Source organism: Oncorhynchus keta, chromosome 25 (assembly GCF_023373465.1).
Source record: "Oncorhynchus keta strain PuntledgeMale-10-30-2019 chromosome 25, Oket_V2, whole genome shotgun sequence".
In the NCBI taxonomy this organism is placed as follows: domain Eukaryota; kingdom Metazoa; phylum Chordata; class Actinopteri; order Salmoniformes; family Salmonidae; genus Oncorhynchus; species Oncorhynchus keta.
Genome location: NC_068445.1, coordinates 33587850 through 33611484, shown reverse-complemented (window position 1 = coordinate 33611484; position 23635 = coordinate 33587850). Strand labels below are relative to the sequence as shown.

The 23635-nt window shown below is 43.0% G+C and overlaps 1 pseudogene; it reads left to right on the top strand.

Annotated features, from left to right (window-relative positions):
* Positions 1-17280: 17280 nt before the first annotated feature.
* The window catches only part of LOC118357951 (F-box/LRR-repeat protein 17-like), a 650863-nt pseudogene continuing 644508 nt past the window's right edge, over positions 17281-23635 (top strand).

Below are 23635 nucleotides of genomic sequence, written 5' to 3'. Positions count from 1 at the left end.
TGTCTCTTATTTGCCCATAGGCTAGACTTTCACCACACACGTTCATTTTATAGGCCACTTTTAACAAAGCAGGCATATGGACCAATTTGGGCAACCCGAAAGGCGAAAAGAATAGGCCTACCTGTGTCTCTCTGTGTGTAATTTCTAGCATATAGAAGGAGAGAAAACAACTGTGACCGGGGTTTCATCCTATGACCGCTGTGTGCAAAGTCTAGGGGAGATATTCATTTAGGCACGTCTGGCTCACACCAGCAGCTCGAAGTTGGTCGCGCGTCAGCCATACTACATTTGGGCACATTTGATTCATTTGTATTAAACTTGTCAATCTGTACAAACATATACGGAAGTTTAATTATACATTCAAAATGCATTGGTTATGTTAGAAAATAACATAACCAAGAACACAGGTTTAATAAAAATAATAATATATATTACAAACGTCACAGGGGTCTTATACTGTATACTATACATACCATTATATATATATAATATATATATATATATATAATATATATTGTGGTCCTTCTGTAGCTCAGTTGGTAGAGCATGGCGCTTGTAACGCCAGGGTAGTGGGTTCGATTCCCGGGACCACCCATACGTAGAATGTATGCACACATGACTGTAAGTCTCTTTGGATAAAAGCGTCTGCTAAATGGCATATATTATTATTATTATATATTATATATCATATCAGCTTGTATGTATCAAAGGCAGCACTGCGTTTCAGGGCATGTTTGTTTTGAACAAATCTTAATGATTGCAAAAAAATATAAAGCTCTCTTATCAATAATAAGATAGTCTTCAAATATCTACATTTGAATATACAAATTTGGCTAATACTATGACATTACTGTCTATAAAATGTAAATAATTGACATCTTAGAATAAATCAAATTTGACATCATTGTCTGTGAAATTGGCAAAATTCATATTCTTTGAAAATATCTCCACCCAGAAACAGGTGATATGATCGATCACAGCAAAATAGAATATGTTCAGTAGTTTCAATGTCATTCCCACAAAATGTACAGTCATTACACTCTACATTGAATTTCAATCTTTAAAATTAATTTGATGAATAAATATGTCGAATTTTAAAATGGTTCTCTTTGGCCATCAGTGGTATAGGACAAATATGTTGTTCTTGTTTTCTTGGTTACAGATGCATCAAACATTTGACAGATATAATTCCTTTTGAATTAACGGTTGTAGGAATAATTATTTGGAAATAACTTGTCTGACATGTTTGTTATACTTCTTATCCCCTAAACAACAGTCATTATGTACACTGAACAAAATTATAAATGCAAGATGCAGCAACTTCAAAGATTTTACTGTGTTACAGTTTTTTAAAAGGAAATCAGTCAATTTAAATAAAAAACATTAAGACCTAATGTAACGGCCGTCGTCGGTGGAAGAAGGTGAGGAACAAGGTGCAGCGTGGTAAGTGTTCATGATTTTTAATATAATAAAAAATGAACACTAAACAAAATAACAACTAGGAAGAACGAACAAACGAAACAGTCCTGTCTAGTGATGACACACAAAACAGAAAATAAACACCCATGAAACACAGGTGGAAAAAGGCTACCTAAGTATGATTCTCAATCAGAGACAACTAATGACACTTGCCTCTGATTGAGAACCATACCAGGCCAAACTCAAAAACCAACCTAGAAAAACAAACATAGACTGCCCACCCCAACTCATGCCCTGACCATACTAAAACAAAGACAAAACAAAGGTCAGAACGTGACACCTAATCTATGGATTTCACATGACTAGGAATACAAATATGTATCTGTTGTTCACAGATACCTTTAAAAAAAGGCACAGGCGTGGATCAGAAAACCAGTCAAGATCTGGTGGGACCACCATTTGCCTCATGCAGAGTGACATCTCATTCACATAGAGTTGATCAGGCTGTTGATTGTGGCCTGTGGAATGTTGTCCCACTCCTATTTAATAGCTGTGCGAATTTGCTAGATATTGGCGGAGCTGGAACACGCTGTCGTACAAGTCGATTCAGAGCATCTCAAACATGCTCAAAGGGTGACATGTCTGGTGAGTATGCAGGCCATGGAAGAACTGGGACATTTTCAGCTTACAGGAATTGTGTACAGATCCTTGCGACATGGGGCCGTGTATTATCATGTTGAAACATGAGGTGATGGTCGGGGAGGAATGGCACGACAATGGGCTTCAGGATCCCGTCACGGTATCTCGGTGCATTCAAATTACCATCAATAAAATGCAATTGTGTTCATTGTCCGTAGTTTATGCCTGCTCATACCATTACCCCATCATCACCATGGGGCATTCTGTTCGCAACGTTGACATCAGCAAACCTCTCGCCCACACGACGCCATACGACATCTGCCATCTGCCCAGTACAGTTGAAACTGGGATTCATCCATGAAGAAGACACTTCTCCAGTGTACCAGTGTCCATTGAAGGTGAGTATTTGCACACAGAAGTCGGTTACGACGCCGAACTGTAGTCAAATCAAGACCCTAGTGAGGACAACAAGCATGCAGATGAGCTTCCCTGAGAAGTTTCTGACAGTTTGTGCAGAAATTATTCGTCTGCATAAACCCAATCAATCAATCAATCAATCAATCAATCAATCAATCAATCAATCAATCAATCAATAATATCAATCAATCAATCAATCAATCAATCAAATGTATTTATAAAACCCTTTTACATCAGCAGATGTCACAAAGTGCTATACAAAAACTCAACCTTAAACCCCAAACATCAAGCAATGCAGATGTAGAAGCACGGTGGCTAGAAAAAACTCCCTAGAAAGGCAGGAACCTAGGAAGGAACCTAGAGAGGAACCAGGCTCTGAGGGGTGGGCAGTCCTCTTCTGGCTGTGCCGGGTTGAAATTATAACAGTACATGTCCAAGATGTTCAAACGTTCATAGATGACCAGCAGGGTCAAATAATAATAACAATCACAGTGGTTGTAGAGGGTGCAACAGGTCAGCACCTCAGAAGGAAATGTCAGTTGGCTTTTCATAGCCGAGCATTCAGAGTTAGAGACAGCAGGTGCGGTAGAGAGAGAGTCAAAAACAGCAGGTCAGGGACAAGGTAGCACGTCCGGTGAACAGGTCAGTGTTACATAGCCGTAGGTAGAACAGTTGAAACTGGAGCAGCAGCACGGCCAGGTGGACTGGGGACAGCAAAGAGTCATCAGGCCAGGTAGTCCTGAAGCAAGGTCCCAGGGTTCAGGTCCTCTGTGAGGGGAGGGAGAGGGAGAGGGAGAGAGAGAGAATTAGAGGAAGAATACTTAAATTCACACAGGAGACTGGAGAAGGAGAAATACTCCATATATAACAGACTGACCCTAGCCCCCCGACACAAACTATTGCAGCATAGATACTGGAGGCTGAGAGAGGAGGGGTCGGGAGACACTGTGGCCCAGTCCGACGATGTCCCTGGACAGGGCCAACCAGGAAGGATATAACCCCACCCACTTTGCCAAAGCACAGCCCCCACACCACTGGAGTGATATCTTCAAACCACCAACTTACTACCCTGAAACAAGGAGTATAGCCCACAAATATCTCACCTACGGCACAAACCCGAGGGGCGTGCCAATCCGGACAGGAAGATCACGTCAGTGACTCAACCCACTCAAGTGATGCACCCCTCCTATGGACGACATGGAAGAGCGCCAGTAAGCTTGTGACTCAGCCCCCATAATAGGGTTAGAGGCAGAGAATCCCGGTGGAGAGAGGGGAACCGGCAGGATCAAATTGGAGAGATAGGTAGGAGCAAGCACATGTAATGCTTTAGCAGTAAAACATTGAAATCAGCCCTAGCCTTAACAGGAAGCCAGTGTAGAGAGGCTAGCACTGAGGTAATATGATACAATTTTAGGGTTCTAGTCAAGATTCTAGCAGCCGTGTTTAGCACTAATTGAGGTTTATTTAGTGCTTTATCTGGGTAGCCGGAAAGTAGAGCATTGCAGTTGTCTAATCTAGAAGTGACAAAAGCATGGATGAACTTTTCTGCCACATATTTGGGCAGAAGTTTCTGATTTTTGCAATGATACATAGATGGAAAAAAGCTGTAATTGAAATAGTCTTGATAAGTTTTTCAAAAGAGAGATCAGGGTCCAGAGTAGTGTCGAGATCCTTAACAGTGTTATTTGAGACGACTGTACAACCAAAAGATCACTTTGTTTCTTGGGACCTAGAACTAGCACCTCATGTTCCAGCGAAATGTCCAGCTGTGTATCGTCCGTATAGCAGTGAATGTTAACATGGTGTTTCCGAATAACATTACCAGGAGATGAAATATATAGTGAAAACAATAGTTGTCCTAAAATGGAACCTTGAGGAACACCGAAACTTATAGTTGATTTGTCAGAAGACAAACCATCCACAGAGACAAACTGATATCTTTCCGACAGATAAGATCTTAACCAGGCCAGAACTTGTCCATGTAGACCAATTTGGATTTCCAATCTCTCCAAAAGAATGTGGTGATCGATGGTGTCAAAAGCAGCACCAAGGTCTAGGAGCACGAGGTCAGATGTAAAGCCTTGGTCTGACGCCATTAAAATATATTTTACCACCTTCATGAGTGCAGTCTCAGCGATATGATGGGGTCTAAAATCAGATTGAAGCTTTTCGTATACATTGTTTGTCTTCAGGAAGGCAGTGAGTTGCTGCGCAATAGTTTTCCAATTTTTTTTGAGAGGAATGGGAGATTCGATATAGGCCGATAGTTTAAAAAATATTTTCTGGGTCAAGGCTAGGCTTTTTCAAGAGAGGCTTTATTACGGCCACTTTTAGTGAGTTTGATACACATCCGGTGGATAGAGAGCCGTTTATTATGTTCAACATAGGAGGGCCAAGCACAGGAAGCAGCTCTTTCAGTAGTTTAGTTGGAATAGGGTCCAGTATGCAGCTTGAAGGTTTAGAGGCCATGATTATTTTCATCAATGTGTCAGTTTTCACCAGCAGTCCGGGTGGCTGGACTCAGACGATCCAGCAGGTGAAGAAGCTGGATATGGAAGTCCCGGGATGGCATGGTTACACGTGTTCTGCAGTTATGAGGCTGGTTGGACGTACTGCTCTAAAACAACACTGGAGGCGGCTTATGGAAGAGAAATGAACATTAAATTCTCTGGCAACAGCTCTGTTGGACATTCCTGCAGTCAGCACGTCAATTGAACGCTCCTTCAAAACTTGAGACATCTGTGGCATTGTGTGGTGTGACAAAGTACAAGGTGCACCTGTGTAATGATCATGATGTTTAATCAGCTTCATGATATGCCACACCTGTCAGGTGGATGTATTATATTGGCTAAGGAAAAATGCTGACTAACAGGGAGGGAAACAAATTTGTGCACAACAATTTAGAAAATTAGCTTGTTGTGTGTATAGAACATTTCTGGGATCTTTTATTTCAGCTCATGAAACATGGGACCAACACTTTACATGTTGGGTTTATATTTCTGTTCACTATATAAAGATGGTAGAAAAGGAGACACATCTGAATATATATTTTTTTGGCACATAATTGGCCCAGCGTTGTCCGGGTTTGGCCGATGTAGGCCGTCATTGTAAATAAGAATTTGTTCTAAACTGACTTGTCTAGTTAAATAAAGGTAAAAAAAACAGACCACATATTTTTGTTCATTCAAATGCTCCTGAGTGGCGCAGCAGTCTAAGGCACTGCATCTCAGTGCAAGAGGTGTTACTACAGTCCCTGGATGGAATCCAGGCTGTATCACATCCGGCCGTGATTGGGAGTCCCATCGTGCGGCACATAATTGGCCCAGTGTCGTACGGGTTTGGCCCCTCACAGAGGACCTAATTTGTTCTTAACCGACTTGCCTAGTTAAATAAATGAATATGATTATTATTCCATATCGGTGTGTTAAGTGGAGTGAAGCTGTGTTTATATGCCAATTTCCAATTTAATAACACTTGTTGGCGAAATGTGATATACAAAATAAATACATCATAATATAAAACAGTGGTGACCCGTCATTCAGGGAAGGTGGTGAGCCCCACCTGTTTAGCTAAAAAATAAAAACTGTTTTGCATGTTATTTTGGCATCAATACGTGTCACATATAAGTTTGCAAACAATGTAAAAAAATACAAAAATAAACTGCATACAAACATAGTCTCTTTTTTGCTTTCTTGAGTAAATCAGCTCCAAAATGCAGGTGTTTCAGCCTAGCTCAGTGCTTTCTGTGGTGGTGGGGCAGCCAGCAGAAAATACAGAGCGTAGGGTTGGTAATGTTCTCTAGCTGCGCTGTGATTGGCTCAGTATTTTGTCACTCATGGCTACACTACGTCACTGCAAAATCTATGGGGAGAGCTTGAAAATTCACACCCCTTGGGTGCTGCCATGGAGATACACTAGAAGAAGAAGGCCATCCAAGAAGGTAAGGCCATTGGCCACAGACAAAATAATGTCAAATCACGTTATATCTACCGCAGCTTTGATTGGACTGATGTCAATATCATACCTTCAAAATCTTAGCTAGCAAGCTGAACAAGCAGTCACAGGTAGGCCTCATGAAAAACTGTTTCATATGCTCTTTTTAATCACAGTAATAGGCAGTGATTTGTCAGTCACAGTGAGCTTGATAACGTGAAAGAATCCTTTTCATAGCATCACTTTTATATACTGACATTAAGACAAATCCTTCTACGTTGAGAATTAGAACGCAGTTTACATAACCTGATAATGACTTGATATTTGAGTGCATTCACAACAAGTCACCCGCAGACAACTTACAAAATGCAATATTGCATTTGAGGGTTCGTTATTCTGATGAAAATAGTTATTTTCTAACTGGGAAAATAAATTCCTACGTCTTTTGTGAGTAAAATCCTTTTTCCAAAATTGATTTAGGTACATTTTTGTGAAGAGGTATGAAGGTTGTGATATGGGTCATTTACAGTGCCTTGCGAAAGTATTCAGCTGGACAGAAATAGAAGGAGGAATCGGAACACGCTGCAATCAAATTCAGGTCTTAGTTATTCCATTGTACTGGATCTAATACATATTAGCATTTTCCATACATTCATTAGTGTAATACTTTTTTATGACATACTGTGAAAAACTCTTTTGGCTGCTTGCTCTGTCACTTTCAGACATGTGCAGAGCAGACTTGAACGACAGGGGTTCTCTGTAAACACTTTGGATCCTATTCTTGGACAGTTAGAAGACACAATGCATCAATGCAATTTTATTTATTTATTACTAATTACTGTCCATGAGTAACCTCAACCTCGTGGGTTTGTGGGTGTTTGGGCCAATAAAGTGCCAACTCAATTCTACCACTGACTAGTCACTCATGCCCCTATGAACGGGGACACAGGGCAATAGTTTATAATCTAAACCAGCACTTTTTTTACTGGAGTACACTAACCACTAGTTGGGGCTCTTTTCTTGACACATAGTAGCAGTTTACCAGATAACAAGTGAAGAAGAACAAAAAGTAGATTGTTGTCAGGGTGTATTACATCCTGTGCTGCCCCATTGTCATATCCATTCTGGATTCTGAGTGGTAAAATCATAGCTGAAAAATGCCTTCATGTACAGTATGTGTGTACATTTTCCCCCAAGACAGAACTGTCAAAGGGGGTGGAGTTGCAATCTACTGCTGAGACAGCCTGCAGAGTTATGTCATGCTGTCCAGGTCTGTGCCCAGACAGTTCAAGCTTCTGCTTTTAAAAATCCATCTTTCCAAAAATAAGTCTCTCACTGTTGCCACTTGTTACAGACCCCCATCAGCCCCCAGCTGCGCCCTGGACACCATATGTGAATTAATTGCCCCCCATTTATCTTCAGAGTTTGTACTGTTAGGTGACCTAAACTGGGATATGCACCCCGGCCGTCCTACAATCTAAGCTAGATGCCCTCAATCTCACCCAAATTATCATGGAACCTACCAGGTACAACCCCAAATCCGTAAACTCGGGCACCCACATAGATATCATCCTGACCAACCTGTCCTCTAAATACACCTCTACTGTCTTCAAGCAGGATCTCAGCGATCACTGCCTCATTGCCTGCGTCAGTAATGGGTCCGCGGTCAAATGACCAACCCTCATCACAGTCAAACGCTCCCTAAAACACTTCAGCGAGCAGGCCTTTCTAATCGACCTGGCCCAGGTACCCTGGAAAGATATTGACCTCATTCCGTCAGTAGAGGATGCCTGGTTATTCTTTAAAAGTGCTTTCCTCACTATCTTAAATAAGCATGCCCCATTCAAAAAATGTAGAACCAGGATCAGATATAGCCCTTGGTTCATTCCAGACCTGACAGCCCTTGACCTGCACAAAAACATCTTGTGGTGTACTGCATTAACATCGAATAGCCCCTGCGATATGTAACTTTTCTGGGAAGTTAGGAATCAATATACACAGGTAGTTAGGAAAGCAAAGGCTAGCTTTTTCAATTTTCCAAACAGTATCCTGTAGCACAAACTCCCAAAAGATTTGGGACACTGTAAAGTCCATGGAGAATAAAAGCACCTCCTACCAGCTGCCCACTGCACTGAGGCTATGAAACACTGTCACCACCGATAGATCACGATAATCAAGAACTTAAATAAGCATTTGTCTACGGTTGGCTTGGTTTTAACCTGGCTACCGCTACCCCGGTCAACAGCTCTGCACCCCCCATCTATCCTAGCCTGCCTTTCTAAGGTATTCGAAAGCCAAGTAAACAAACAGATCACCGACCATTTTTAATCCCACCGTACCTTCTCCGCTATGCAATCTGGTTTCCGAGCTGGGCATGGGTGCACCTCAGCCACGCTCAAGGTCCTAAACGATATCATAATCGCCATCAACAAAAGACAAAACTATGCCGCCGTATCCATTGACCTGGCCAAGCTTAATATGAGTCTGGAAGGAGACTGTAAACTCTCCTTCCAGACTCATATTAAGCATCTCCAGTCGTAAATTTAATCTAGAATCGGCTTCCTATTTCGCAACAAAGCATCCTTCACTCATGCTGCCAAACATACCCGCGTAAAACTGACAATCCTACCGATCCTTGACTTCGGCGATGTCATTTACAAAATAGCCTCCAACACTCTACTCAGCAAACTGGATTCAGTCTATCAGAGGGCCATCCGTTTCGTCACCAAAGCCCCATATACTACCCGCCACTGCGACCTGTATGCACTCATTGGCTGGCCCTCACTTCATATTCGTCGCCAAACCCACTGGCTCCAGGTCATCTATAAGTCCTTGCTAGGTAAAGCCCCGCCTTATCTCAGCTCACTGGTCACCATAGCAGCACCCACCCACAGCAGCTTACAGATCACTGCATCTGTACGTAGCCCATCTGTAAATAGCCCCTCCAACTACCCCATCCCCATATTGTTTTTTATTTAATTTATATACAGTGCCTTGCGAAAGTATTCGGCCCCCTTGAACTTTGCGACCTTTTGCCACATTTCAGGCTTCAAACATAAAGATATATAAACTGTATTTTTTGTGAAGAATCAACAACAAGTGGGACACAATCATAAAGTGGAACAACATTTATTGGATATTTCAAACCTTTTTGAAAAACAGCTCGAGCTCAGGGAGGTTGGATGGAGAGCATTTGTGAACAGGAGTTTTCAGTTCTTTCCACAGATTCTCGATTGGATTCAGGTCTGGATTTTGACTTGGCCATTCTAACACATGGATATGTTTATTTTTGAACCATTCCATTGTAGATTTTGCTTTATGTTTTGGATCATTGTCTTGTTGGAAGACAAATCTCCGTCCCAGTCTCAGGTCTTTTGCAGACTCCATCAGGTTTTCTTCCAGAATGGTCCTGTATTTGGCCCCATCCATCTTCCCATCAATTTTAACCATCTTCCCTGTCCCCGCTGAAGAAAAGCAGGCCCAAACCATGATGCTGCCACCACCATGTTTGACAGTGGGGATGGTGTGTTCAGGGTGATGAGCTGTGTTGCTTTTACGCCAAACATAACGTTCTGCATTGTTGCCAAAAAGTTCAATTTTGGTTTCATCTGACCAGAGCACCTTCTTCCACATGTTTGGTGTGTCTCCCAGGTGGCTTGTGGCAAACTTTAAACAACACTTTTTATGGATATCTTGAAGAAATGGCTTTCTCCTTGCCACTCTTCCATAGAGGGCAGATTTGTGCAATATACGACTGATTGTTGTCCTATGGACAGAGTCTCCCACCTCAGCTGTAGATCTCTGCAGTTCATCCAGAGTGATCATGGGCCTCTTGGCGGCATCTCTGATCAGTCTTCTCCTTGTATGAGCTGAAAGTTTAGAGGGACGGCCAGGTCTTGGTAGATTTGCAGTGGTCTGATACTCCTTCCATTTCAATATTATCGCTTGCACAGTGCTCATTGGGATGTTTAAAGCTTGGGAAATCTTTTTGTATCCAAATCCAGCTGTAAACTTCTTCACAACAGTATCTCGGACCTGCCTGGTGTGTTCCTTGTTCTTCATGATGCTCTCTGCGCTTTTAACGGACCTCTGAGACTATCACAGTGCAGGTGCATTTATACGGAGACTTGATTACACACAGGTGGATTGTATTTATCATCATTAGTCATTTAGGTCAACATTGGATCATTCAGAGATCCTCACTGAAATTCTGGAGAGAGTTTGCTGCACTGAAAGTAAAGGGGCTGAATAATTTTGCACGCCCAATTTTTCAGTTTTTGATTTGTTAAAAAAGTTTGAAATATCCAATAAATGTTGTTCCACTTTATGATTGTGTCCCACTTGTTGTTGATTCTTCACAAAAAATACAGTTTTATATCTTTATGTTTGAAGCCTGAAATGTGGCAAAAGGTCGCAAAGTTCAAGGGGGCCGAATACTTTCGCAAGGCACTGTATATACATATATATTTTTTGCTCCTTTGCACCACAGTATCTCTTCTTGCACATTCATCTTCTGCACATCCCACTCCAGAGTTTTTTTGCGAAATTGTAATTATTTCGCAACTATGGCTCATTTATTGCCTTACCTCCCTAATCTTACTTAATTTGCACACACTATATATAGACGTTTGTATTGTGTTATTGACTGTATGTTTGTTTTTTCCATGTGTAACTCTGTGTTGTTGTTTGTGTCTCACTGCTTTGCTTTATCTTGGCCAGGCCGCAGTTGTAAATGAGAACTTGTTCTCAACTGGCAAAGTATTATGTTCAACAACTGACATTTTCAGATATTATTTTGACAAACACACTTTGGTGCTTACAATTCATTCTCTATTGTCATAGATGACCAAGGAGCTATTGAAATGTTACATTTAGAAAAATTAATGTAAAATCATGTGAGATGAAATTAGACAAACTAAAGGGTGTGCAATGTGTCGGCCCACTGAGTGGATATTCTGAACCTTGTTTGAAGTCACTAGGTCAAATGACCAAGGAGCTATTAAAATTCTACATTTTGAAAAATTAATGTAAAATCATGTGAGATGAAAATGGACAAACTAAAGAGTGTGCAATGTGTGTCTATGCCATCGGGTTAGCTCCAACCAGTTTTGAAAGTGTTAGGAGTAATGGTTAAAGAGCTATTGAAATTAGAAAGATTTGATTTGTCACTGCTGCTGTTGGTGGGCGTAAGGAAAAATACAGGCGAATATCCATCGAATATCCAACCTGAAACTGTCTTTACCTCGGTCTACTATCAGTCAATCTTACCATGTAGCCTATTGCAAAAGGGTTGGAAACTTTCCGGTAATTTTCTATGGGAAGTCCAGGAATTTGGGAAATGTTGCTTAAATTCATCCAAAAAAGTTAGCTTATAATAGTGAACCTTTGTGACCCTTTTTTTTGTGGGATACATAAGGCAATTCTAGGTCTTGTGGCATATTTTTGTTAAACTATCCCCAATTCAATGGAATTGCAACCCTCTGCATGCACAGTGCATTTTCCATCACACATGCTATTGAGCCCACACTTCCATCACATGTACAGCTGATTCTCAAGATCTTGCACACTAATGAGATGCTATTGAGCCCACACCACTACACTGTCTGAGGACTACATGCTTTCTGGTAAGTTTTGATTACAATACTGGGTGGGGTGAATATATTTGATGACATACATCATATTTTGTTAATTAATAAATTGTAGCCTACAGCAAATTGTGTTTGAATCATTTCTTAGTTGTTAATCATTTCTGCTAGTTAGTTTTTGCTACTGTGTGGGTTTTAGCTTGCTTGAGCCTGCTAATTGTTAATTTACCTGTTTCCATACATGTTTCATTTGAAACCATTTATCTTACAAAGGAGTTGTTTATTCTAACTTCTTAACTATTTATCTGTACATGGAATTGTATTTTTTAAATATTGTTTTTCTATTTTTTTGTTGAATCTTTACAGGAAAATGCCACGGGCACTATATGATGTGTGGAGACGTTTCAATGCAGCAAATGTAGAAGGAAAATCTGTGTACATTTTCAAATACTGTGCCAAATAATATGTGAAGAATGCAACAAAGAACAAAGATTGCAGAATCATCTGGCCAAGTGCATAAAGTTCCCTCAGTGCTCACAACAAGCAACCTCTGACAAAAGTCCCTCTACTTCCATTTGAGGTGAAAACGATGAATCAGAGAACTTATCGATAGCAACAGCTCATGGTCCTCCTGGAATCCGAATTTGTTTTGACTCAATGGAGGAACATAGCCAGAGAAATGCTGATGAATGTATCGCTCAAGCTGTGTATGCAACTGGTTCACCTCTGATGCTCACAGGCAATGTGTATTGGAAGAGATTTCTGAATGTTCTTCACCCAGTATACACGCCTCCAACCAGACATGCTTTATCTACTCATTTGCTGGATGCAGAGTTCAACAGAGGTCAAGTGAAGGTTAAGCAATTCATAGAGAAAGCAGACTGTATTGCAATAATCTCTGATGGGTGGTCGAATGTTTGTGGGCAAGGAATAATTAACTACATCATCTCCATCCCTTAACCAATATTCTACAAAAGCACAGACACAAGGGACCACAGACACACCGGTCTCTACATTGCAGATGATCTGAAGGCAGTCATCAATTACCTTGGACCACAGAAGGTATTTGCACTGGTGACAGACAATGCTGCGAACATGAAGGCTGCTTGGACTAAAGTGGAGGAGTCCTACACTCACATCACACCCATTGGCTGTGCTGCTCATGCATTGAATCTGCTCCTCAAGGACATCATGGCACTGAAAACAATGGATGCACTCTACAAGAGAGCCAAGGAAATGGTTAGGTATGTGAAGGGTCATCAAGTTATAGCAGCAATCTACCTCACCAAGCAAAGTGATACGAATAAGAGCACGGCATTGAAGCTTTCCAGCAACACACGTTGGGGAGGTGTTGTCATGTTTGACAGTCTCCTGGAGGGGGACTGTCAAACTTTCCAAGAAATGGCCATATCACAGACTGCTGATATGGACAGCCCCATCAAGAGGATCCTCCTGGATGATATATTTTGAAGACTCATCGCTTCAGTAGGTTCTATGATTGAGTGTAGTCTGGCCCAGGTGTGTGAAGGTGAACAGCAAGGCACTGGAGCGACAAACCGCCCTTGCTGTCTCTGCCTGGCCGGCTCCCCTGTCCACTGGGATTCCCTGCCTCTGACCCTGTTACGGGGGCTGAGTCACTTGCTTACTCGTGCTCTTCAATGCCGTCCCTCAGAGGGGTGCGTCACAAGAGTGGGTTGAGTCACAGACGTGATCTTCAAGTCCGGTTTTGCACCCCATTGGGCTTGTGCGGTGGAGGAGATCTCCATGGGCTATACTCAGCCTTGTCTCAGGGTAGTAAGTTAGTGGTCTGTTGATATCCCTCCAGTGGTGTGGGGGCTGTGCTTTGGCAAAGTGGGTGGGGTTTTATTCTGGTTGGCCCTGTCCAGGGGTATCGTCGGACGGGGCCACAGTGTCCCCTGACCTCGTCCCCCTGTCTCAGCCTCCAGTATGTATGCTGCAATAGTCTATGTGCCAGGGGCTAGGGTCACTCTGGTATATCTGGTGTTATTCACCAGTCTTATCTGGTGTCCTGTGTGAATTTAAGTATGCTCCCTGTAATTGACTCTCTCTCCCTCTCTACCTCTCCATCCCCTCCCAGAGGACCAGAGCCATAGGACCATGCCTCAGGACTATCTGGCCTGATGACTCCTGGCTGCCCCCTGTCCACCTGGTCGTGCTGCTGCTCCAGTTTCAACTGTTCTGCCTGTAGCTATGGAACTCTGACCTGTTCACCGGACGTGCTACCTTGTCCTGGACTCTCTCTCTCTATCTCACCTGCTGTCTCGACCTCTGAATGCTCGGCTATGAAAAGCCAACTGACATTTACTCCTCTACAACCACTGTGATTGTTATTTGACCCTGCTGGTCATCTTTGAACATTTGAACATCTTGAAGAACAATCGGGCCTTAATGGCCGTGTACTCTTACAATCTCCACCCGGCACAGCCAGAAGCCTAGAAGTTCCTCTCTAGGTTTCTTCCTAGGTTCCTGCCTAGGCCACTGTGCATAGCCACCGTGCTTCTACATCTGCAATGCTTGCTGTTTGTGGTTTTGGGGTTTGGGGTTTTAGGCTGGGTTTCTGTACAGCACTTTGTCACATCTGCTAATGTAAAAAGGGTTTTATAAATACATTGATTGATTGATTGATTGATTGTTGCAAGGTGTTGTGGCACCGGTACCTATGCCTTTTGGGTATGATAACCTTCATGATAGCAGTCTTTTCATGGGTCTTTTTTTTAGGCAAACCTTGGTGCATAAACACACTTGTGTCAAAACAAAGTTCCACAGTGTCAAGTGTCTCTTCTCCACATTCAGACACGTGGTGGAATGGGAAAAAGAACCAATCTCCCCCAGTCCACAACATAGCGTCACACATCTTCAGATGGCACTTGACTGGAGGCTCGGTGTCTGCTCCAACCAATGGCACACATGCGCACTGTTTCTTTGAATTTCTTTGGGGTACAGGCTACAGTTTGTTGCGCTTCACCCACACTTCTGCTGTGTCCTCACGTCAACTGTTACCAAGGCCTCAGTGCCCATTTTGAGAGAAGGAATATCCTCCTGTCTCCAGTAGAGGTCGACCGATTAATCGGAATGGCCGATTAATAAGAGCCGATTTCAAGTTTTCATTACAATCAGAAATCGGTATTTTGTGCACAGATTTTTTTTTTTTACACCTTTATTGAATCTTTATTTAACTAGGCAAGTCAGTTAAGAACACATTCTTATTTTCAATGACTGCCTAGGAACGGTGGATTAACTGCCTTGTTCAGGGGCAGAACGACATATTTTTACCTTGTCAGCTCGGGGATTCAATCTTGCAACCTTACAGTTAACTTGTCCAACGCTCTAACCACCTGATTATAATGCACTCCATGAGGAGAATGCAGTAAGCCAAGGTAAGTTGCTAGCTAGCATTAAACTTATCTTATAAAAAACAATCAATCAATCAATCATAATCACTAGTTAACTGCACATGGTTGATGATATTACTAGTTTATCTAGTGTGTCCTGCGTTGCATATAATCGATGTGGTGCGTATTTGTGAAAAAGGACTGTTGTTGCTCCAATGTGTACCTAACCATAAACATCAATGCCTTTCTTAAAATCAATACACATAAGTATATATTTTTAAACCTGTATATTTAGCTAAAAGAAATCCAGGTTAGCAGGCAATATTAACCAGGTGAAATTGTGTCACTTCTCTTGCGTTCATTGCACGCAGAGTCAGTGAATATGCAACAGTTTGGGCCGCCTAATTTGCCAGAATTTTACGTAATTATGACAAAACATTGAAGGTTGTGCAATGTAACAGGAATATTTAGACTTATGGATGCCACCCTTTAGATAAAATACGGAACGGTATTTCACTGAAAGAATAAACGTCTTGTTTTCGAGGTGATAGTTTCCGGATTCGACCATATTAATGACCCAAGGCTCATATTTCTGTGTGTTATTATGTTATAATTAAGTCTGGGATTTTATTGAGCGGTGGTAGGCAGGAGCAGGCTCTTAAGCATTCATTCAAACAGCACTTTTGTGCATTTTGCCAGCAGCTCCTCGCTGTGCTTCAAGCATTGCGCTGTTTATGGCTTCAAGCCTATCAACTCCCGAGATTAGGCTGGTGTAACCGATGTGAAATGGCTAGCTAGTTAGCGGGGTGCGCGCTAATAGCGTTTCAAACGTCACTGGCTCTGAGACCTGGAGTAGTTGTTCCCCTTGCTCTGCATGGGTAATGCTGCTTTGAGGGTGGCTGTTGTTGATGTGTTCCTGGTTTGAGCCCAGGTAGTGGCGAGGAGAGGGACGGAAGCTATACTGTTACACTGGCAATACTAAAGTGGCCCTAAGAAAATCCAATAGTAAAAGGTTAATGAAATACAAATGGTATAGAGAGAAATAGTCCTATAATTCCTATAATAACTACAACCTAAAACTTATTACCTGGGAATATTGAAGACTCATGTTAAAAGGAACCACCAGCTTTCATATGTTCTGAGCAATGAACTTAAACATTAGCTTTCTTACATGGCACATATTGCACTTTTAATTTCTTCTTCAACACTTTGTTTTGCATTATTTAAACCAAATTGGACATGTTTCATTATTTATTTGAGGCTAAATTGATTTATTGATGTATTATATTAAGTTAAAATAAGTGTTCATTCGGTATTGTTGTAATTGTTATTATTACAAAAAAACAAAAAAATCATCCGATTAGTCACTATCGGCTTTTTTGATCCTCCAATAATCGGTATCAGTATCTGCGCTGAAAAATCATAATCGGTCGACCTCTAGTCTCCAGACGAGGCCAATCCGAGTGGTGTCTATGTCGGATCCGGAATGGCTGGTACAGCCAGTATTTCCTGGTTCCGAGAAGGGGTCTGGACTTGGACACCCTGTTCTATATTTATGTGTCCTCAGCAAACACGTCCAAGTCTATGAATTCAGAATGCCCACAAGCTACCGGCTATTATATTCGACGGGCTGGGGGCAAGCAGTGTTACACGCATACATTCTGGTCTCCCATACTCAGTCTCTAGGCTTCATAGGAAATAGAACAAGAGCTGCCTGACTCCATCTCAACGCATTCTGTTTCTGGGTCTCGAGTTAGACTCACTGGAATCACACTTCTCTATCCCCGTAGATGGTGTTCCGGCTCTGAATAGCCCAAATTCATCTGGGTCACATTTCAAAGGCAGACATTTTGGTTTAGCAACATTCGTAACAGTCTTTGGTAACACTTTTAAAGTGTTTTTTTTTCATACCTATGTGGCGCTGCAGTGTTTAGCTGTGTTAGATCTCTTCCACACAAGACATATCTATCATATGTACAGTTTAATATAAAGTGTTGTGTTAAATTATGTTCATTTATGCCCTTCTCTCTTTCCCGACCCAGAGTCTCATCTATATGGGCCATCTTCTCTCGAAAAATGGTTACCGCCTGAAGAAGAGTATGTGCAAGCTGCACCACAAGAAGAAGAGGAGGAACTGCTTCCTCCAGGGGCTGTGCATGCTCTGCTTCATCGTCCACAACAACAGCGGGCGTCAACAGTGGCATCGGAATTGGAGGACGTTGTCATAGTAACACAAGTGGTACCGTAAGCGGAGGAATCGGAAATAATGTATTTGGAGCGGCAGCCGCCTCGGAGCTCACCGGGCGATACACTGCTCTCACTTCCCCTGAGGACTGTGCCAAATTCATGCTGTCGCCACGGGAACTAGCTATCTGGGAGGGCCGGGCTAGGGGAGGAGTCTACTGTCGGCTGTGCTGGCTAAGCTGATTCCACCACCAGCGCTGTTCCAGAGTGCAGGCGTTGCAGATCAAGCTGTAGCTGTGCCCATGTATGTGGCTAGTAGTGACAGTGACTACGCTGAGATGGTGAGAAACTACAAAGGGTTTATTCATAGTGCTGCTGAATTAGTTAATTGTTTAATTATGTCATTGATTGGCCAGAGTATCCATTGACTTGATGTCCCAGGTTTAAATCAGTCCCTGATTAGAGATGAAGGATGAAAATCACCCGGCACTGTCTGAGCAGTTTGCTCCAGTACCATAATACGTCCTGGTGTCGCTTCTAATATCATCTGTCTAATCCCTCTTCATGTGGTTCTCGTTGGTCTGTGTCTGGTCCTTCTTTCTCTCCTAGGTGTGTAAGAGGAAGTGTTCGGAGGTGCGGATGTGCTTTCTGTAAGCGGCCGCGATGTGCCTTCCCCGTCCCTGAGGGAGGGCTGGAGAACAGAGGATGAGGTGGGGATGCCTCCTCTAACCCTGGGAATGGCCACTGCTCACTCCACTTCTGTCCCCTGCCCTCCTCCTCCTCGACTACCGAGGGCTGCTCTGGAATGGCTCTCGATGGCGATTCGCTTCAGACTCCTCAACCTTCTGCCCACATGACTGTGACGACTACCAGGGAACGGGCTGCGACATGATTGACACATCCAGCGTCAACCGCCTCCCCTCCTCCATGCTGCTCAAAGTAGGATGTTACCATTAGGGTGCAGTTTCTTTTTGGAGGCCTGATTAGATGCTTTCAAAATCCTTTTAGTCTAAAAACACAATTGAAATGGGTTGGATGTGGGTGGATGCACAATCTGTAAATGTTATTGTGTGTTCTGTTCATCACAGCTGTTCTCCCACCTGTCGGTGAAGGAGCATTGTCTGTGTGCCTCGCTGGTCTGTAAGTACTGGTGGGGACCTCTGCTTAGGCTTCCAGTTCTGGAAGCAAATCGTTATCAGTGGCCTACAACGAGTGAGTAGAATATTTGAGCATTTTTTCAAGGTGACATTGAATTTTCAAGACAATGTTTGTAAACCTCTTCTTTTGTAATGTTCATGTATTTTATAAAAAGTGTATTATTTAAATATAAGGAACACTTTCTCATCAAACCTTACCTTGAGCTATAATATCTCTCTCTTGCTCACCCTCAGGTAAATGATGACCTCCTGGTGAAATGTGACGGAGTTGACCATCTCAGACTGTTGTGGCGTGCAGGACCGCGGTGTGTGTTCCTTGGCAACCCACTGCTCCAGCCTTCAGAGGTACACTGTAAACAGCTGAGTGACCTGTCTCTCAGCACCCTGGCCTCACACTGCCCTCTGCTGGCCAAGGTCCATGTGGGCAACCAGGACAAACTGATGGACGAAGCACTCAAAGGTTCTCTCTCCTCCTCCTTATTTCCTCTCTCTCGCTCTCCACTCAATCGATCAACCAAGTTTTGCAACAAGTGTTGCTAACAAGTGTTACTTTCCCTCTTTTTCTCTTCCTCCTCCCCTCCCTCTCTCGTGGCACAAGATGGGAGAGCACGGTTCAGAGCTGAAGGATATCCACCTCGGCCAGTGCTACAGTATAACTGATGAGGGGATGGTGTCTCTGGCCAAGGGATGTCCCAAGCTACAGAGAATCTACATGCAGGAGAACAAAATGGTGAGTTCCCTTACCAGAACATCAGTGTTCAGTTGACACCAGTTGGCCTGCAGAACTTGGCAGATCAACGCTCTGTCTCTGTAGTGGTAGGGGAAACGTTGCCTTCACATTTGAATTTTAACCCATGAAAGGGATAGGAAATGTTCTGGAAGGTCCCAAAGGCTCGATAAACTTTGAGTGGTGTCTCCGTGTCGTGTAGCAGCTTCATTTGGGATGTGTGTTTACTGTGTGTGGGTTGGTGGGGTATTTTTGCTGTTGGGATCGTGGTACATCTGTTTCAAATGGAACGCAAATCCCAAACTCAAAACAAAATCTGTTGAAAACATGCAAAGAAGCACAGGCTAAGGGAGAGCACTGTGTGCATTTTGGATGACATGTACAGTCGTAGCCAAAAGTTTTGAGAATGACACAAATATTAATTTCCACAAAGTTTGCTGTTCCAGTGTCTAGATATTTTTGTCAGATGTTACTATGGAATACTGAAGTATAATTACAAGCATTTCATAAGTGTCAAAGGCTTTTATTGACAATTACATGAAGTTGATGCAAAGACTCAATATTTACAGTGTTGACCCTTCTTTCTCAAGACCTTCTGGGCCACATCCTGACTGATGGCAGCCCATTCTTGCATAATCAATGCTTGGAGTTCGTCAGAATTTGTGGGGTTTTGTTTGTCCACCCACCTCTTGAGGATTGACCACAAGTTCTCAATGGGATTAAGGTATGGGGAGTTTCATGGCCATGGACCCAAAATATCGATGTTTTGTTCCCCGAGCCACTTAGTTATCACTTTTTCCTTATGGAAAGGTACTCCATCATGCTGGAAAAGGCACTGTTCGTCACCAAACTGTCCCTGGATGGTTGGGAGAAGTTGCTCTCGGAGGATGTGTTGGTACCATTCTTTATTCATGGCTGTGTTCTTAGGCAAAATTGTGAGTGAGCCCACTCCCTTGGCTGAGAAGCAACCCCACACATGAATGGTCTCAGGATGCTTTACCGTTGGCATGACACAGGACTGATGGTAGCGCTCACCTTGTCTTCTCCAGACAAGCTTTTTTCCAAATGACCCAAACAATCGGAAAGGGGATTCATCAGAGAAAATGACTTGACCCCAGTCCTCAGCAGTCCAATCCCTGAACATTTAGCAGAATATCAGTCTGTCCCTCATGTTTTTCCTAGAGAGAAGTGGCTTCTTTGCTGCCCTTCTTGACACCAGGCCATCCTCCAAAAGTCTTCGCCTCACTGGGCGTGCAGATGCACTCACACTTGTCTGCTGCCATTCCTGAGCAAGCTCTGTACTGGTGGTGCCCCGATCCCGCAGCTGAATCAACTTTAGGAGACGGTCCTGGCGCTTGCTGGACTTTCTTGGGTGCCCTGAAGCCTTGCTCACAACAATTGAACCGCTCTCCTTGAAGTTCTTGATGATCCGATGAATGGTTGATTTAGGTGCAATGTTACTGGCAGCAATATCCTTGCCCGTGAAGCCCTTTTTATGCAATGATGACGGCACGTGTTTCCTTGCAGGTAACCATGGTTGACAGAGGAAGAACAATGATTCCAAGCACCAGCCTCCCTTTGAAGCTTCCAGTCTGTTATTCAAACTCAATCAGCATGACAGAGTGATCTCCAGCCTTGTCCTCGTCAACACTCACACCTGTGTTAATGAGATAATCACTGACATGATGTCAGCTGCTCCTGTGATCATTTGAACATCTTGGCCATGTTCTGTTATAATCTCCACCCGGCACAGCCAGAAGAGGACTGACCACCCCACATATGCTCTCTCTAATTCTCTCTTTCTTTCTCTCTCTCGGAGGACCTGAGCCCTAGGACCATGCCCCAGGACTACCTGACATGATGACTCCTTGCTGTCCCCAGTCCACCTGACTGTGCTGCTGCTCCAGTTTCAACTGTTCTGCCTTATTATTATACGACCATGCTGGTCATTTATGAACATTTGAACATCTTGGCCATGTTCTGTTATAATCTCCACCCGGCACAGCCAGAAGAGGACTGGCCACCCCACATAGCCTGGTTCCTCTCTAGGTTTCTTCCTAGGTTTTGGCCTTTCTAGGGAGTTTTTCCTAGCCACCGTGCTTCTACACCTGCATTGCTTGCTATTTGGGGTTTTAGGCTGGGTTTCTGTACAGCACTTTGAGATATCAGCTGATGTACGAAGGGCTATATAAATACATTTGATTTGATTTGATTTTGATTTGATTTGTGTCAGGGCTGAAATGCAGTGGGAATGTTTTTGTGGGGATTCAGTTAATTTGCATGACAAAGAGGGACTTTGCAATTAATTGCAATTAATCTGATCACTCTTCATAACATTCTGGAGTATATGCAAATTTCCGTCATACAAACTGAGGCAGCAGACTTTGTGAAAATTAATACTTGTGTCGTTCTCTACACTTTTGGCCATGACTAAATGTGTGTATGATTGTTGCTGTGTGTTTGGGCTGGTGCTTTCAGGGTGTTTTGGGGACAGTCCCTGTTAGAGTGCAGTGTGATGACAGGGGGTGGGGGGTCTGTATAAACACAACAAGTAAAGATGAATATTCAACACCCTGGGGTTGTGTGCCAGGCCAGCTGACAATGCAGGCTTTATAATGAATACCCCCCGGATCCACTGTTGTGATTTTACATTCATCTCCTAGTGCGCGCGCACACACACACACGCGCACGCACGCACGCACGCACGCGCACACGCACACGCACGCACGCGCACGCACACACACACACACACACACACACACACACACACACACACACACACACACACACACACACACACACACACACACACACACACACACACACACACACACACACACACACACACACTCTGTGATCTCTAGCTTCCCGTGTTAGCTGGTTGTGTTGTGGTGGGGTCTTGGTCACTTTCATTAGACACCATTACTCTGCAAGTGTCGAGGTTGTGTTCCTGTTCTGCAGGGGATTTGGACATCCTGACTTCCTGAATCTCTGGCCCCATTTTAAGTTTATGTCCACTTCTTTCCCAAAGTAGGCTATCAAAAAGACTAGGAACGACTGGAACACTTGAGGACTGTTATAGCCTACCCAGTTTTACATGTTGCCTTGGCACTCGGCAGTCATGCAGTGTAATTTCTGAAATATCCCTGACACTGTCTCTCCTCCACCACTGGAGGACACAGTTACTCCACTACTGGACGCGGACAGTCAACAGGTCTTACTCTGTGAGAGGCTTGATACATGGGTCAGATCATTTTTAAAATGATTTTAACTAAGCCTCAGTGGCCGGCTAGAATCCGCTACATTTGGCAGTTCCATGCAAAGCTTTCCTGGATATGTACTGTATGTATTGAGATGTGCAATTGACTTCTGTTTCCAAGTCTATCTAGGTCTTGCAGCATTGCATCATAATCCTCATTATTCTCTAACCTAATGCATTTGCCTTCCTTTCCTCTAAATATTCTCTCTCCTCTCAGGTTGGTTATGCTCTTGATTAATTAGTTCCACTTAAAGTTGTTTAACAGTAGCTCAGTTGGTTAAAATCTCATTCATCACCATAATAGTAATGAAAATAGGTATTATAGTGAGGTGAGAGATTAATTTCGGCGCTAATAATATTTCTAATGTTGCGGGATCAATTTCAGACAGTCATTTTTCAGACATTAGACTGCTGGAAGGTTTTCTGGCTTCCTCTTTATATTGTGCCAGAGAGAAGTGGGTTGTGAATATTTTTAGGAGTTGTTATGTCTAGCCGCACTCATTGTGTTGGCCTGATATTGTCATTAATTTGGCCTTCTATTAAGAAGGCCAGGGAAACTTCCCTCTCTCCTCTCCGTAGAAGACTCTCATTATCTCACTGGGGTTTCTCTCCCCAACTGTGTGGAGAAATCAAATTTAATAGCTCGATATCTTTTCTAATGAGAAATGTAGGACCAGATTAAAGCATTGATTTCACCTTGTTAAAAAGGAAAGTGGGCAAGGTGAATTATTTACAATTGTCTTGTAGGTCTAGGGACAAGTGTCCTTATCTCTGGATTAGAGTTAGGCTGCTGGTTTTCATTTTTTTTAACGCAAGGCCCGTGCTGGGGAAAAGATATGTGCTGATATATCCATATGCCAACAGTGTGCAACAATGTCTAATTTATCATAACCATTACAGATAACGAATCATAATTGCTAAATTGCCCCAAAAATATTCGGTGAATAAAAAAACAAGTGCCA